Genomic DNA, 12343 nt, shown 5'->3' on the forward strand with positions numbered 1-12343 from the left:
GGAGATCGGGCCCTCCCTTGGCCTCTCCTCAGAAGCAGGAGCTCGGCAGGCCAGTGCGATGTGAAGGGCAAAAGATGAGGCTTGGAAATAAGTATCACTACTTGAGAACTTTCTGAGAAGAGCTTCTATTCAAAATACAGATTTCTTACAAGAAAACTGTATTTTGGGAAAAGCATCACCATTTATAAAGTAAGCTACTTTAAGCAGAAAACAGATTTTGCTTTATGCATGAGACAGAATAAGGTGTTTTTCTCCGGAATGGATTTTTTTTTGCTCTCCCTTCAGAGAGCAAAGCATAGAGTAGTTTCCAGCAGCTCGGTGTGGCACAGGAATCCTCCAGGTGCAAAATATTCGGATGACCACTGCCACCCGGTGGTTAAATCCACGGCTTTTTTGCAGGACTTAAAAACTTGGTCAGTAGTTTTTTGGTATCCTCACGTGAGGAAAAAAACTTAACTGCAGTAGCATAGTTTTGGCTGGATAATTTTTTATACCCAGGCCCTTGTATTTAGCAGTGAGCTTTTTATGCTCGTTTTTCCCTTTCTGAAGTGTCCTTTTTTGCATACGGCTGCAACACGTTTGCTTGCTATGCTTTCCTTAGCACTACACGTTATTTTTACTGCATGCTATTTGTATTGCTGAAGATCATCAATCTGTTTTTCAAAACAGTATCTTTTAAATTGCTGTTCTCTAAAGAATTTTTGGGATTACCTTATGTCAGTCTGTATGATGGGGGAAAAAAAAGTCAGAAATTTTAAAAGGAATTGGCTTTGTGTGGTTTTATCCGTGTTCTTAATTTGTTACAAGATCAAAACTAAGTGTGTATGTGCTTTTTTAAAAGAAAAATTTCTGTGAAATATCCTTTTTGGTTTCTTTTTCTCTGTATTGCTGCTTCTGTATTGGGAGTTAGTAAGTTAGTGCAAACATGCGTGTTAGCCCAGCAGATGAACAGTTAACTGCTGCTTTAAATGATGGAATCATTAAGTGCAATGTTACCAGATTCAACAGAGAACGAAGCTTAGTCTCTCATGATTATGCTGTCCTCACAGTGCTGTTAGCAGCAGCCTCCCTCTGTGCATCTGGAGGGTAAGGAACTGTATGTGTGAAATGTACCACTTTGATATTTTTTTATTGTTGCTCATGCCTGAAGACAGCCGCCTTGGTGGGCAAAGCAGTCAGATCTGCCACCTGTTCTGCGAGATGCAGTATGCCAGTTGGGATGTTATTGCCAAAATGGGAGGGGTTTTGCCCCTTTCACCCCATCCACTGCCACTTCTTACCTTTTGACAACTACATTGCTTTCTGGACTGCTCTGTGAGCTAGCAGTTTTCTGTTGTATTATTGAATAACTCAAAGGGAGGAAGAAAAAGAGAATTCCTGCAAAGTTTCTGAGTTTAAATTGTCTCATGACAAAGATCTGGTGAGCATCTGAGATGATTAAAGGAGACAGTTGGGACTACATAGCCAAGAGTGAAGGGGAGTGAGAGGCAAGATGTGCTCTTTTTTCAGCAGTAAGCTATTTTGCGGGCATACTGAAGTAAACTGAAATCAATGGCCTGTTGATGTACTGAGCAGTGAAGTAGACTTGGTCAGAATTGGACACACTGCCTGTTCTATGCTCTGTCTCATGAGATGATGGTGACCTGCCTTACCAGAGCTCAGGAACTAAAGGCCGGTGAGGATCAGTGTCTGAGTCCATGGCTAAAAGCCAAGGTGTTTTGAGTTCTGCCTGACAGTATTACTGGAAAAAAAGATGGTTGCCCCCTCCTCCCCCTCCCCCAAGTATTCTGGCTGATATTTCAACATTTTGCTGTAGATTCCCGTTTAATTCTTGACTCTCTTCTCAGTTTTATTTTTAAAATTAGTTTCCTCTCTAAATCTGCCTAATCCAAATCTTACTGTGGTACCCATTCTTTTATAATAGTAATTTTTCAGACCTGATGGTTATATTCCTTTCTCTTTTTTTATAACCTGTTTTTCTTGGTGCTTTTTTCTGAGGTGCTTTTTGACTTACCCCTGAGAGATGTGGCAGATAACACAAGTAGTATTTTTCTAGTTATTTCAATGCAGTACTGCAGTACAGTAACTTTAGATAAATTATAACTTCATATGAATAATCTCCAAACTCTATATAGGCTTTGTTTTTCTGTTTGCAGAAACAGATAGCTCTTTAGCCATCACTGGAATGTGACAGCTGCTCATCCAATATGATGTGTTTGAGGCCAGAAGAAAAGACAGTGGCGCATCCAGAGGAAATAGCTAGAGAAACTTAGGCAGGCAAATGTAGTTAACAGATGTGGAATTGGATGAGGACTCATTTTCTGCTTTTATGAAGGGTCCATTGTTTCTTTAATGGTCAGATTCATATGATGCCCTGGAAAGCCTGGAATGAAAGCTGAATTGTAAAGATTGATTCTTGCAAGACTTAACCCACGGACAAAACCAGGGTGTCTTTTTTTTTTTCTTTCTCTCTCAAATACAACTCTTATTCAAGCACTGTTGAGATGTCATATTCTGGACATAATGTCAATTCATGCCCCAGAAAACACAGATGATTAAAATTATTGAATATTTACACATTGTTGTAACATGGGTATATAGCTTAGGAGGATGGCAATATGTTGGGGAGAGGATATCACATTCCCCACGCGCTGCTTTAAGAATGAAAACCGGTAACAACTGTGATCTTTGAGGTCACGCTTTCCAATGTAAATTAGCATCTCACTATTACCAGGTGTATCTCATGGTCTTCATGGCCACTACTCTTCTCATCTCCTTATGGATGAAATTCCTGGGAAATAACCAAGGTTTATGCAGTTCAACACACTTTACAGTTGACATTTTGAGCTGAGCAATACACAAAACTACTTTGTACAGACACAAATTCATGTCAAGTGTGCATGAATTTGGGGTGCTTATTTCTAGTGGGTGACTTAAAGGAAGTAACACTTAAGTCCTGTGCATGCTTTCAGTATCTCTGTTCTAGAGCATCCTAAAAAATCCCTTGGCTTTCTTGTCATTTTGAGGGCCCTTTCTCTTTACACCTCTGGGGGAGGGAGAGGGGGAGGTTGTTATTAGAGTTGTACTTTGGAATTAAACTTATTTGCCTTTCCCTCCATCTGCCTAGTGGAAAAATCCATAGGAAAAGTCCTAGCTATTATTTGTGATACCTTCTCTTCAGTTCTCACAGTTAGCCTACAAATCTCTGCCTCTTGCATAAACTGACTGGTCTGAAGCCATCACACAGAGATATGTTGCGAGCTGTTCCCTTTGTTTGAATGATGTGGCAGGAGGAGGGTGAGGGGAAAGTTGTCTTGGCCCTACAAGTTGCTTAGCTACATCTTTAAGCAGCTGAGAACTGCAAAATACATACATGCATACTAGAATACTTCTAATATTTTGTTTATATTCCAGTTGCCTGGAATACTTTTAATATTTCTGTGAATTTAAATATGGGGCCGAGGGGAGGGAGTGTGTTTGTGTTATATTGTGTTTGCTGGTAACAGCAAGCTTCAAAAGTGTTTCTCTGTGCTCGTAACATCTTAGTCTTTGGACACACATCTTGGGTGCTGGTGTCTCCCCAGCACCTGAAGGAGCAAGCTCCACCTGAAGATAGGTGTTGGCCCTTCCTTGTCAATTGTCACATGAATTTCTGAGCAAATTTATTCCAGTCTTGATATTTAATTAATTGTGAAAAATCCGCATGATTAAAATGCTAACAGCAATGTTTGTGTTATCTTTTTGTGGTTTTATTCTTTCCTTCCTCCTCTGGGTGTTGGAGGAAGGGGAGCAAGCACTAGAATAGCAACAGAAAGTCAGAGTACTTGTTTATGCAGCCATTTCCCTTGTGTGCAGTGATCTGCACCTGAAGTTCAGAAGACAGCAGGTAACTTTTCTGTCTCCATTGATGATAATACCTAATTGTACTAAATATATTCTTTCAGGAGGTGGCCATACTGCTTATTTTCAAATATGTCATTTAGAAGCCCAGGTCCTTTGGTCAATGTGGAAAAGATCAGATGTCTTATACTGTCTTCTGTTGACTTTATAGGAAGCGTGAGCACCTAAATTGGATGGGTTGAATAATGCCTCATTCCTGTCTCTTGAGGATTTTTTTTTTTCTGACACCCATCTTCTTGATGGTTAGAAGCAGAGAGATTCATTGCCCTCGTGACTCAGTTGCTACAGTGCTTCATGTCTTCTACGTAGTAATCGTAGTACCATAAATCACTTGCTTGTATTAGAGCTCAGTATAAATAAGGTGAAGGACTTTCCTGTACCCTCCTGCATTCCACCTGTGCAAAGCATGGCACCTGTGAAAAGTATGGAGCTGAATAAGGGCTACAAAAGTGTATCATATTTACTGCAGCAATAATTATTTAAATGTTTCTTTTCCCCTGGTTTGTGTATAGAGTCGTCTGTCCTAGTTTTGTATTTATTGAAGATGTCGTTACAATGTACTTCTTACAGCTCTTTCTTTTCCTGCCCATAGATCCGTTGAATGTGCGTGAATCATCTGACCTCTTCCTAAAATGCCAAATTTACTTTGTAGAGAAATCATGTTACCTTATTACATTTATGTTTTTAAAAATCTCCTTTATTTTCTTGTGTGGAATATCCTGGAAGGTAGAACAAAGCCCTAGGAAGGCCGGCCCTGGAGAACTGTACCCTTTCAGTGTTCTTCTGTTGATTGTTTTTTACCCTCTGCCTTCGTACTTCCCAGCCTCCTGACCTTGTAAGGTTGCAAAACGTTGAGAAACTGGGGAGATTAGCTGTTGCAAATTCTCACCCCCAGCTTTTTTGGTTTTCAAAGATGACTTCATCTTGATTAAAATACTAAATTTGTCTCCTCCTTACATAAGTTTAATTTACTGTATTAGTTCCACTGGTAATAACAAGTTGCTTTACATCCAGAGTATTTCCACTGTTTTCCTTTTGGTGGCAGTAGCCTACTGGATTTATTGAACGTGATCATTTGCTGCTGTGTTGGAAGTGTACTGGTTCGCTCTGCTGCTGCAGAACAAACTGTACATTGGCTAAATGACAATAAAAATTTCAGTGTGAGGAGTCTAAATATTTTATTACATTTGATTTATAAGTATTTATTTTCACTAATACTGAGGGTGTCACCATCTGTAATAAATATACTGGTATGTTATTGGTAAGATATTAATCAGACTCTACGTAAATAATATGTGAGAACCAGGAGCTTGATATCCAACATACAAGATCCACCCAAACTCTATGTATATGCTTTATAACATTCACTAGCCCTCTCCCATCAGTTGTTTTCATTAGAAATCATGCTGATATATTTATATCAGATTTTCTAATGACAGTCATTTTTCATTTCGCTGTCATTCAGCCAAGAGGCTGATATTTCTGTCGTTATTTGGCTCTGCTGTGCCACTGGCACGCATGGTATATGTGCATCCCATCTTGAAGCTATTTCTATATTGTGAGATGCCCAGCTATTTCTAGTGATTACTTTTATTCATGCCTTCAGAGAAAATTTGTTGAATAAGAAATGTTTTGATCAAAATCTGATCTAAAGGCTTGTGGAGGGGAAAGCTCAGTGCCACTAGCGGATAAAATTGCTTGGTGTGTAAAATCCTCTGGAGGAGCACCAGCAAACTGCTTGTGCTTTGGGAGCTGATCAGTGCCGTTATTGTGTGTTGGCCCTGAAGACTGTCATTCTCCCACTAGGGACTGCAGTCCTTTCCCTATGAAGTTGCTGCTGTTACCTAGAGAGGAGCTCCCAAAGCATTACTGCCCCTGCTTGAGATGGAAGAGACTTGATCTAGGTCTGCCCCTAGATGAAAAGTCAGAGCAGAAAAAGTCGTAGCATCTACTCAGTTGTGGAGGATAAAGGATTTCTGTTGACAGCCATTGTTGGGAAATAAATGACTTTTTGCATTTTCTAATAAGGAAAGAGAGTAGTCAATCTTCCTCTCCCCAGACACCTTGTGATTCAAGTATGTGGACTGAGTCATGAACTCTTGCACAGTTTGCAGTTGTCCAAGCTTCTGCAGGGCTGAGAAGTGGAACAGCCTCAGTCCAAAGACTGAGATAAAATCATTTGGAGACTGAGATGAAATCATTTGGGAAGAGTTAGTAGGAGAGACTGTTTGCTTTCTGTCGGTTAGAATTGTGGTTGTGCCTGCGTGTACTAACTAAAAAGATAACTCGGTAAGCATGTTCATTCTTCTCAATTCATGTAAAAGAAAACAAGTACTTGTAAAGCAGTATCAACATGTGCCGTGTCCATATGAGGTGCTTTCTACCCAAATACACATCCTGTGTGGTGTTATACCTTTCACTCCAGCAAATGACTGTGCTTATTATGAATAATTTTATTTGTTACTGGGCTAGGAGAAAATATACTAACAATAACTTTGCACAGAATTTTGGGAGGGAACATCTACAGTGTTATAATTGGACATACGTGAGAAAATTGTTATTATTTCATTTGATGTTTGCCTGAAACAACTAAGTAACAATCCTAGTCTTTTTTTTAATTTAGAAAAAACCCCACTATTATACAGCTTGCTAATCTGAACACAGCTTGAGTGCCACCTCTGCAGTGTATGGTGTTGCAGCATACATTTTCTTTTTTCAGTGTATAAGCCTATGGTTATTGCTTCTTTTTTTGCCCTATTTCAGCATTGTCTTAGGAGGATAGAAAATTGAAGGTTTACTTGAACTAGCACCTGCTGTATTATGGTGATGAAAATGTTCATGGACACTGCCCCAAAGCGTTCTTATTAGAGCTTGCAATATGAGTTATTTTAGATTTTAGGTATGTATATGTTCAGTCAGTTCAAATAAGGACTGGTGCAGCTGGCAGTTGTAGGAATAACATAAAACACAGGGGGAAAATTCTTTAAAGGAGTGAACTGGAGAGGAAGGTTGACTGCAGGATGTTACATAGTTGAAGAACATTGACAGGAGTGGTAAGATTGGTGCTTTGCTGCCTAGAGCAGCAATTTATTGCTTGTATGTGTCAGCTAGAAGGAACAATGTACCTGCATCATTCCAGATTTTTTTAATACTCATTCTTTTGCGATTTCTCCAGTTGCAAAACTTGGTGTTTGTATTATGTTAAAGCCTTTCATGTTTGCAATACAGTTTTCATTGCTATTTAATTATTGAAGTGATGTGTAGAAGGCAGTATTTTTGCTGGTAGCTGTGGGGTGTGGACGTGATGGTATTCTGCACTGTGAGCAGATCTATATGAATTCGGCTGTTGTTTAAACAACGGGGTGTGAGCAAGGATTCCTCTCTGCACCTCTGCATTACAAACCTCATAGCGTTCCTACTGTGTGTGTGACTACAAGTGCAACTCCTGAAGGCAGGCAGAAACAGGAGGGCTCCCTCTATTATAATGTAGTTCATTTAATCAGTAGTATTTTCTATAACTCAAGCGCGAAACAGAGGTGAAAGGTCATTACCTAACGAGGCCAATCCAAGACATTTCATTTGAGATTGTAAAATACCCACGTCCTATAACTCTGCCACTAAATTGAAAATGGTTTACCTTATATTTAATGGTTCACTTGACCTTTTGTGTCATTATTCTTTTATGTTCTTATCTATGGAAGAGCTGTAAATTAAAAGAAGTCAGCAGACCTGCATCATCGATGCATAATAGGTTTGGTAAACTCTATATTGCCCAAATAAGAAGCCAGTCAGTCTCTCTCTCTCAGTTTTTCCTCAATTACAGTGTTGATTATATCTCTGCAAGTAGAGATCTAGTTGCTTTGTCCCACTTGCGGAGGTGCCCTATCTGTCATGTCTAGAGCAGGCAGGTCAGTACCAGCTCTTTGTGTTTATAATGACTCTGCATTATGTCTTAGTTTTAAAATGCCTTGCTGAAAAATCTGCTAATTGTCTGTTAATGGACTTGCAGAACAGAGTACTGCTGAGAAAGTTTGGTTCCCTGATCTTCGTGATGCTTCATATCCTGTTGATTTCTGATTTCCCTTTTCCCATCCAAGTGTATGGTCCAGTTTATTGCATTTGTAGAACTTTTGCCAGTAGTATTTTCATCTTTAATAACACCAGTCAGTTTTGGATGTGCTCTTTTTTTCTCAAAACAAAAAACAAACCACAAAACCCACACAGGTATGATTAGCATAAGTTACTTATATATATATGTGTGTGTGTGTGTGTATGATTAGCATATGTTGCATATACGCACATGTGTGCACACACAGGCATGCACAGAAAGGCAAGTATTATTGATTATGCTGAAATTCATTAGTTCAGTCTGATCCCTGCAGTGTTTCTCTTTAACAAGAGTCTACTCTGAAAACTAGGGAGTCAGATCTTGCCTTTGAAGTTCATTACTACAAATTAAATGCATCTACTATACTTAATTAGTATTCATCAAACACATGCTGTATGAAGTATATTTGAAAAGGGAAAGAGTCCCTTAGGTTTCACATGTAGTTTCATGCCTTTATTTCAGTAACTCTAATGCTCCATTCCCTATTCCCCAAAGTGTGTGGGGGAATGCTGAAGAGGGTAATGAAGTTCATTGCCATCATCTCAGCACTGGTGATTTTCTGAACTAGTATGAGTTGTCTTTCCTCTTTGATTGTAGCTTATGAAAAAGGGAGAACTTGAATTGTCTCTTCTTCAATTTGATGCATAAAGAAGGACTAAAAGGAAAGGTTGTACACTGAAATTATAGTCTTTATTCTATGATGCTTTTAAAATTGTGTCTGTTACAACTGGTGCGAAGGAAGGTAAGTGCTTGTTTGCTCCAGGAGAGTACTGATGTGGGCAATGGAGTAAAAATTCTTATTCTGACGTTGCTGGTCTCACATGAGGCTGCCAAACAGCTGAGCAGATAATAGACTACATTATTTCTTCAAATATACTTTTTTTTCTTTTCTTTCATTGCAAGTAAAGATTAATCTTATTAGGACAAGAGACTAGTTGATCTTTTCCATTGAGGTGAGCATAATCTCCTCTGCTAACGTATACATCCTCATTTCACGGAAAGTTCAGAACAAGAAGAAAGCAACGGAAAGAGCTGTTAATGCATTGAACAACCAACACCCTGTCAAAGATGCAGAGCTGTGGCATTCACTTGAGCCACTGAAGTTCACAGTTAGCATATGAAAAGGAAATTTGGATGATGCTCACAAGTCAACCTTTTTACAAGTCGAACATCTGAAATTTTCCATTCCCAATAACACTTAGCAGCTACAGTCTTGGTATGAGATACATTAGTTTTTCTACTGTACTGGATGCAGTATATTCAACTACTTCTTTTTTTTAAAAAAAAAAAAAAAGCTGGCGATACGAAAACTTACAGTGGTGAAAATGCTGTGTGGCTAAAATTATGCCATTTTGTGGCTTGTACTCTCTGGGTTTCTTCCAGTCTGGTGACAAAGTACGATGGAGTCTTCAACTCTTTAACGTGTGTGTTTGATGTTGATTTTTGCAATAGTTTATTTAATTAAAAAAGAAAAAGCATTAGTGGCACAAAATGCCAGGCACTGCAATTGTTGCATGAAGTCTTTTTTTGTTTGTTGATGTTTTAGTCATTGAGCCCAATGGGGCAGAAGTTGTCAGGTAAGAATCTCTGGCAACTTGAGCTGCAGTCTGCATGGTTGGTCTGGTTCCCTGTGAGTTTCCCTGGGCCTGAAAGGTTGGCTGCAACTTACTGAGAGGGCTCCAGGTTCACCCCTAGAGCATCACTGGCTTTAGAACAAGGTAACGTGAGTGACTTTCTTCAAAGGCAGAGCCTAAAATAACCCTTTTTAAAATTTTGTATTTTTCATTATAAATACATGCTTTTATACAATAACTTAAAAAAAAAAACCAACCAACCAAACATTTGATATATGGAGTAAGCCAGAACTGACTGGAACATGGATGGCCTCCATTGTGAAGGATTAGGAGTTCATTATTGGTAAAACCAAACTTCTTTTATTTTTTTTTATTTTGGGATATTTTTGTTATGTGTTCTGAACACCTGAAGCTTAAGCGCAGTACGTTTTCCATAATGGTATTCCATTGTATATATACAAGGAAACTAAATCATACAAATCTACAGGGAAACCAAATCATCCTATACTTTTTAGCCACCTGCAATTTAAAATTGGATTGTTTGAACAAAGCAAGTGGGATTTACCTTTCATTTTGTTTACAGTGCATGAGCACCTGTTGATAGCTGATAGGCCAAGATCTAATTCAGGATACTTGATCTCTTATGAAGTTTGTCGTTTTATAGTTGTATAGCAAGCCTGTGCCTCCCTCCTCCTTCTCAGCTCCCTGTGGAGTTTGGGATCTGTTTATCTGCTCACCTTGAGGACTATGTGTTTCGCTTCTAAAGGTGACAGTGGTTTTGGAATATGTTTTTTATCCTTCTAATGCTTTGGCATCTTCTGTATTTACCTCTTAACAATGCTATTTATGTGTGATTCTACATAAGTAAAAGGAGATTACAATAGAATTGCACTGAAAGAAGACACAAAATATGCTGTGCTGAGCAAATGTGAAGTAATAGCCAACTTGTCCAAACAATTTTTAGACTTAAAATAAGTGGTTTTCTAATTATTTTTAAACTATTTCTGTAATTATCTCATTTTGCATATGTTAATATATTTCTGAAAGCATGTTTTTCATCTCTCTCCCCTAACAATAAAAAGTGGCAATACAAATATAGTTTGAGTGAAATTCTGTGTTTTTTCCAAATAAGATTAGATTTTTTTTTTCTGGTTGAGATGTTTTGGGATCTCTGCCAAAAGATTCCTACAGCCAAAATGCACTGTCGTACACATGCAGCTTTCAAGGGCGATACACGTTGTCTGGAGGCACAGGGGTGTGCAATTGTTCCTACAAGCTTGCTGAAAAAATGATTACTTGGCCAGCTCTACTGGTAGGTGTCTTGGTCAGGAGCCTAACCTGATAGAAGTAGAGAACCCTCAATGGAGTCATTACAGTAGTCATTAATATTTAATGTGATTCTATTGGAGAATAATTTCAGGTTGATATTTTGGCTGTTTTGGTTTTAACTGGGTAGTTTTTTCTTTCCCTTCTTTTCAGTCTCTATAAACTGTGATGCCAGGATTATGAAATGTGTTCTGATGATATATGCAGACACTGAAGTAGTGTCTGTGTAAAAGGCAAGGAAGCAACAGACATTTCTGCTCCTTGTCTGACATTTACACATGCCTTTGTTTCTCTTCAGACTGTCACATCACGTGTGCCATTCTTTTATACTCTTTTGCCATTTCTGGTTCAAGTGTAGTTTATATTCTGTTCTAACAAGCTCTTTGTATAAGTATCCTTTACTTTTACACAGTCAAATATGGCACACATAGTTTATAAATTTAAATTAGTTGTGCTTTCTTTTGCATTTTTCATGAAATTTTTACCTTTTCGAAGTGAACAAAACACACATAACTCCCTTTTTCTGCAGAAGAAATGGCACATTTAGGCAGTGTGCTGTTATTTTAGTAGATGGTCAGATATTCATGTGGTGCTCACACATACATGTTTACAAAACATGGATGCACGCATGCAGAGATAAGAAGAGAGGTCAGAAACAAGTGCCCTTCTAACACTATTCAGTGACACAGTTTTTATGCATTGCCTAGGATGAAGATAATAAGCTGTGGTTCTGAGGCAAGTTGGGGTCTTGCAGTATGGCCCCATGGTTGGCTTTCCAGTGTTTCCTGTGAGATGTATGGGTTGCCTGAGCCATGCTTCACTGATGGGTCCTCAAGAGGGAGAAGTTGTTATGCTGCTTCAGACCTCTTGGGACCTTTAAGATGATCCTCTCTTGAGAACTCTAAGGAGCCCAAAGGCATGAGTGGCTGATGCAACTTTGCAGAAGGACTCTTCCCCCATCAGTTACTGGACGTGCCTCCTTGTACGCGACGAGTACTCATGTGTGCCTCTATTTTGCATCCATTGTATGAAGTCTCCCGCATGACTGAGAGGGATCTGGCTCTGGCTTGTTGTGAACCAGGTTAGACGAGTGTCAGTTGTTCCTTGCTTGGCAGGGAGAGTGCTTTTGTTCACAGGATTCATTTTATGACATTTCAGTTTATGACATTTCAGGAAATCTACAAAAAGTCTTGTAATGAAAAGAAAGTGCTAGAGAAATTTTCCAGTTCATGTGGACAACAGTAGGGAATTTGTTGAATATGAGTAGCCCTAAATTTGACTAAAAGCCAGTGAAATGCCACTGGAAAAATGAATTGAATTCTTTTTGATGGTATGGGCTGCACTGTCTTGGAGCATTTGAGTTTTTAGCCGTTTAGGCCTGCGATGATGAAATCTAAAACCAGATTTTCAGTTTTCAGTGCTGGTGTGTGTCTGC

At 38.9% G+C, this 12343-nt stretch overlaps 1 protein-coding gene across 3 annotated transcripts in view; it reads left to right on the forward strand.

The window, feature by feature from the left end:
• The window catches only part of LOC129203933 (COMM domain-containing protein 1-like), a 91596-nt gene that overhangs the window by 7512 nt on the left and 71741 nt on the right, over positions 1-12343 (forward strand). The gene's annotated exons all lie outside the window — the stretch shown is intronic.

Source organism: Grus americana, chromosome 3, assembly GCF_028858705.1.
Source record: "Grus americana isolate bGruAme1 chromosome 3, bGruAme1.mat, whole genome shotgun sequence".
NCBI classification, from domain to species: domain Eukaryota; kingdom Metazoa; phylum Chordata; class Aves; order Gruiformes; family Gruidae; genus Grus; species Grus americana.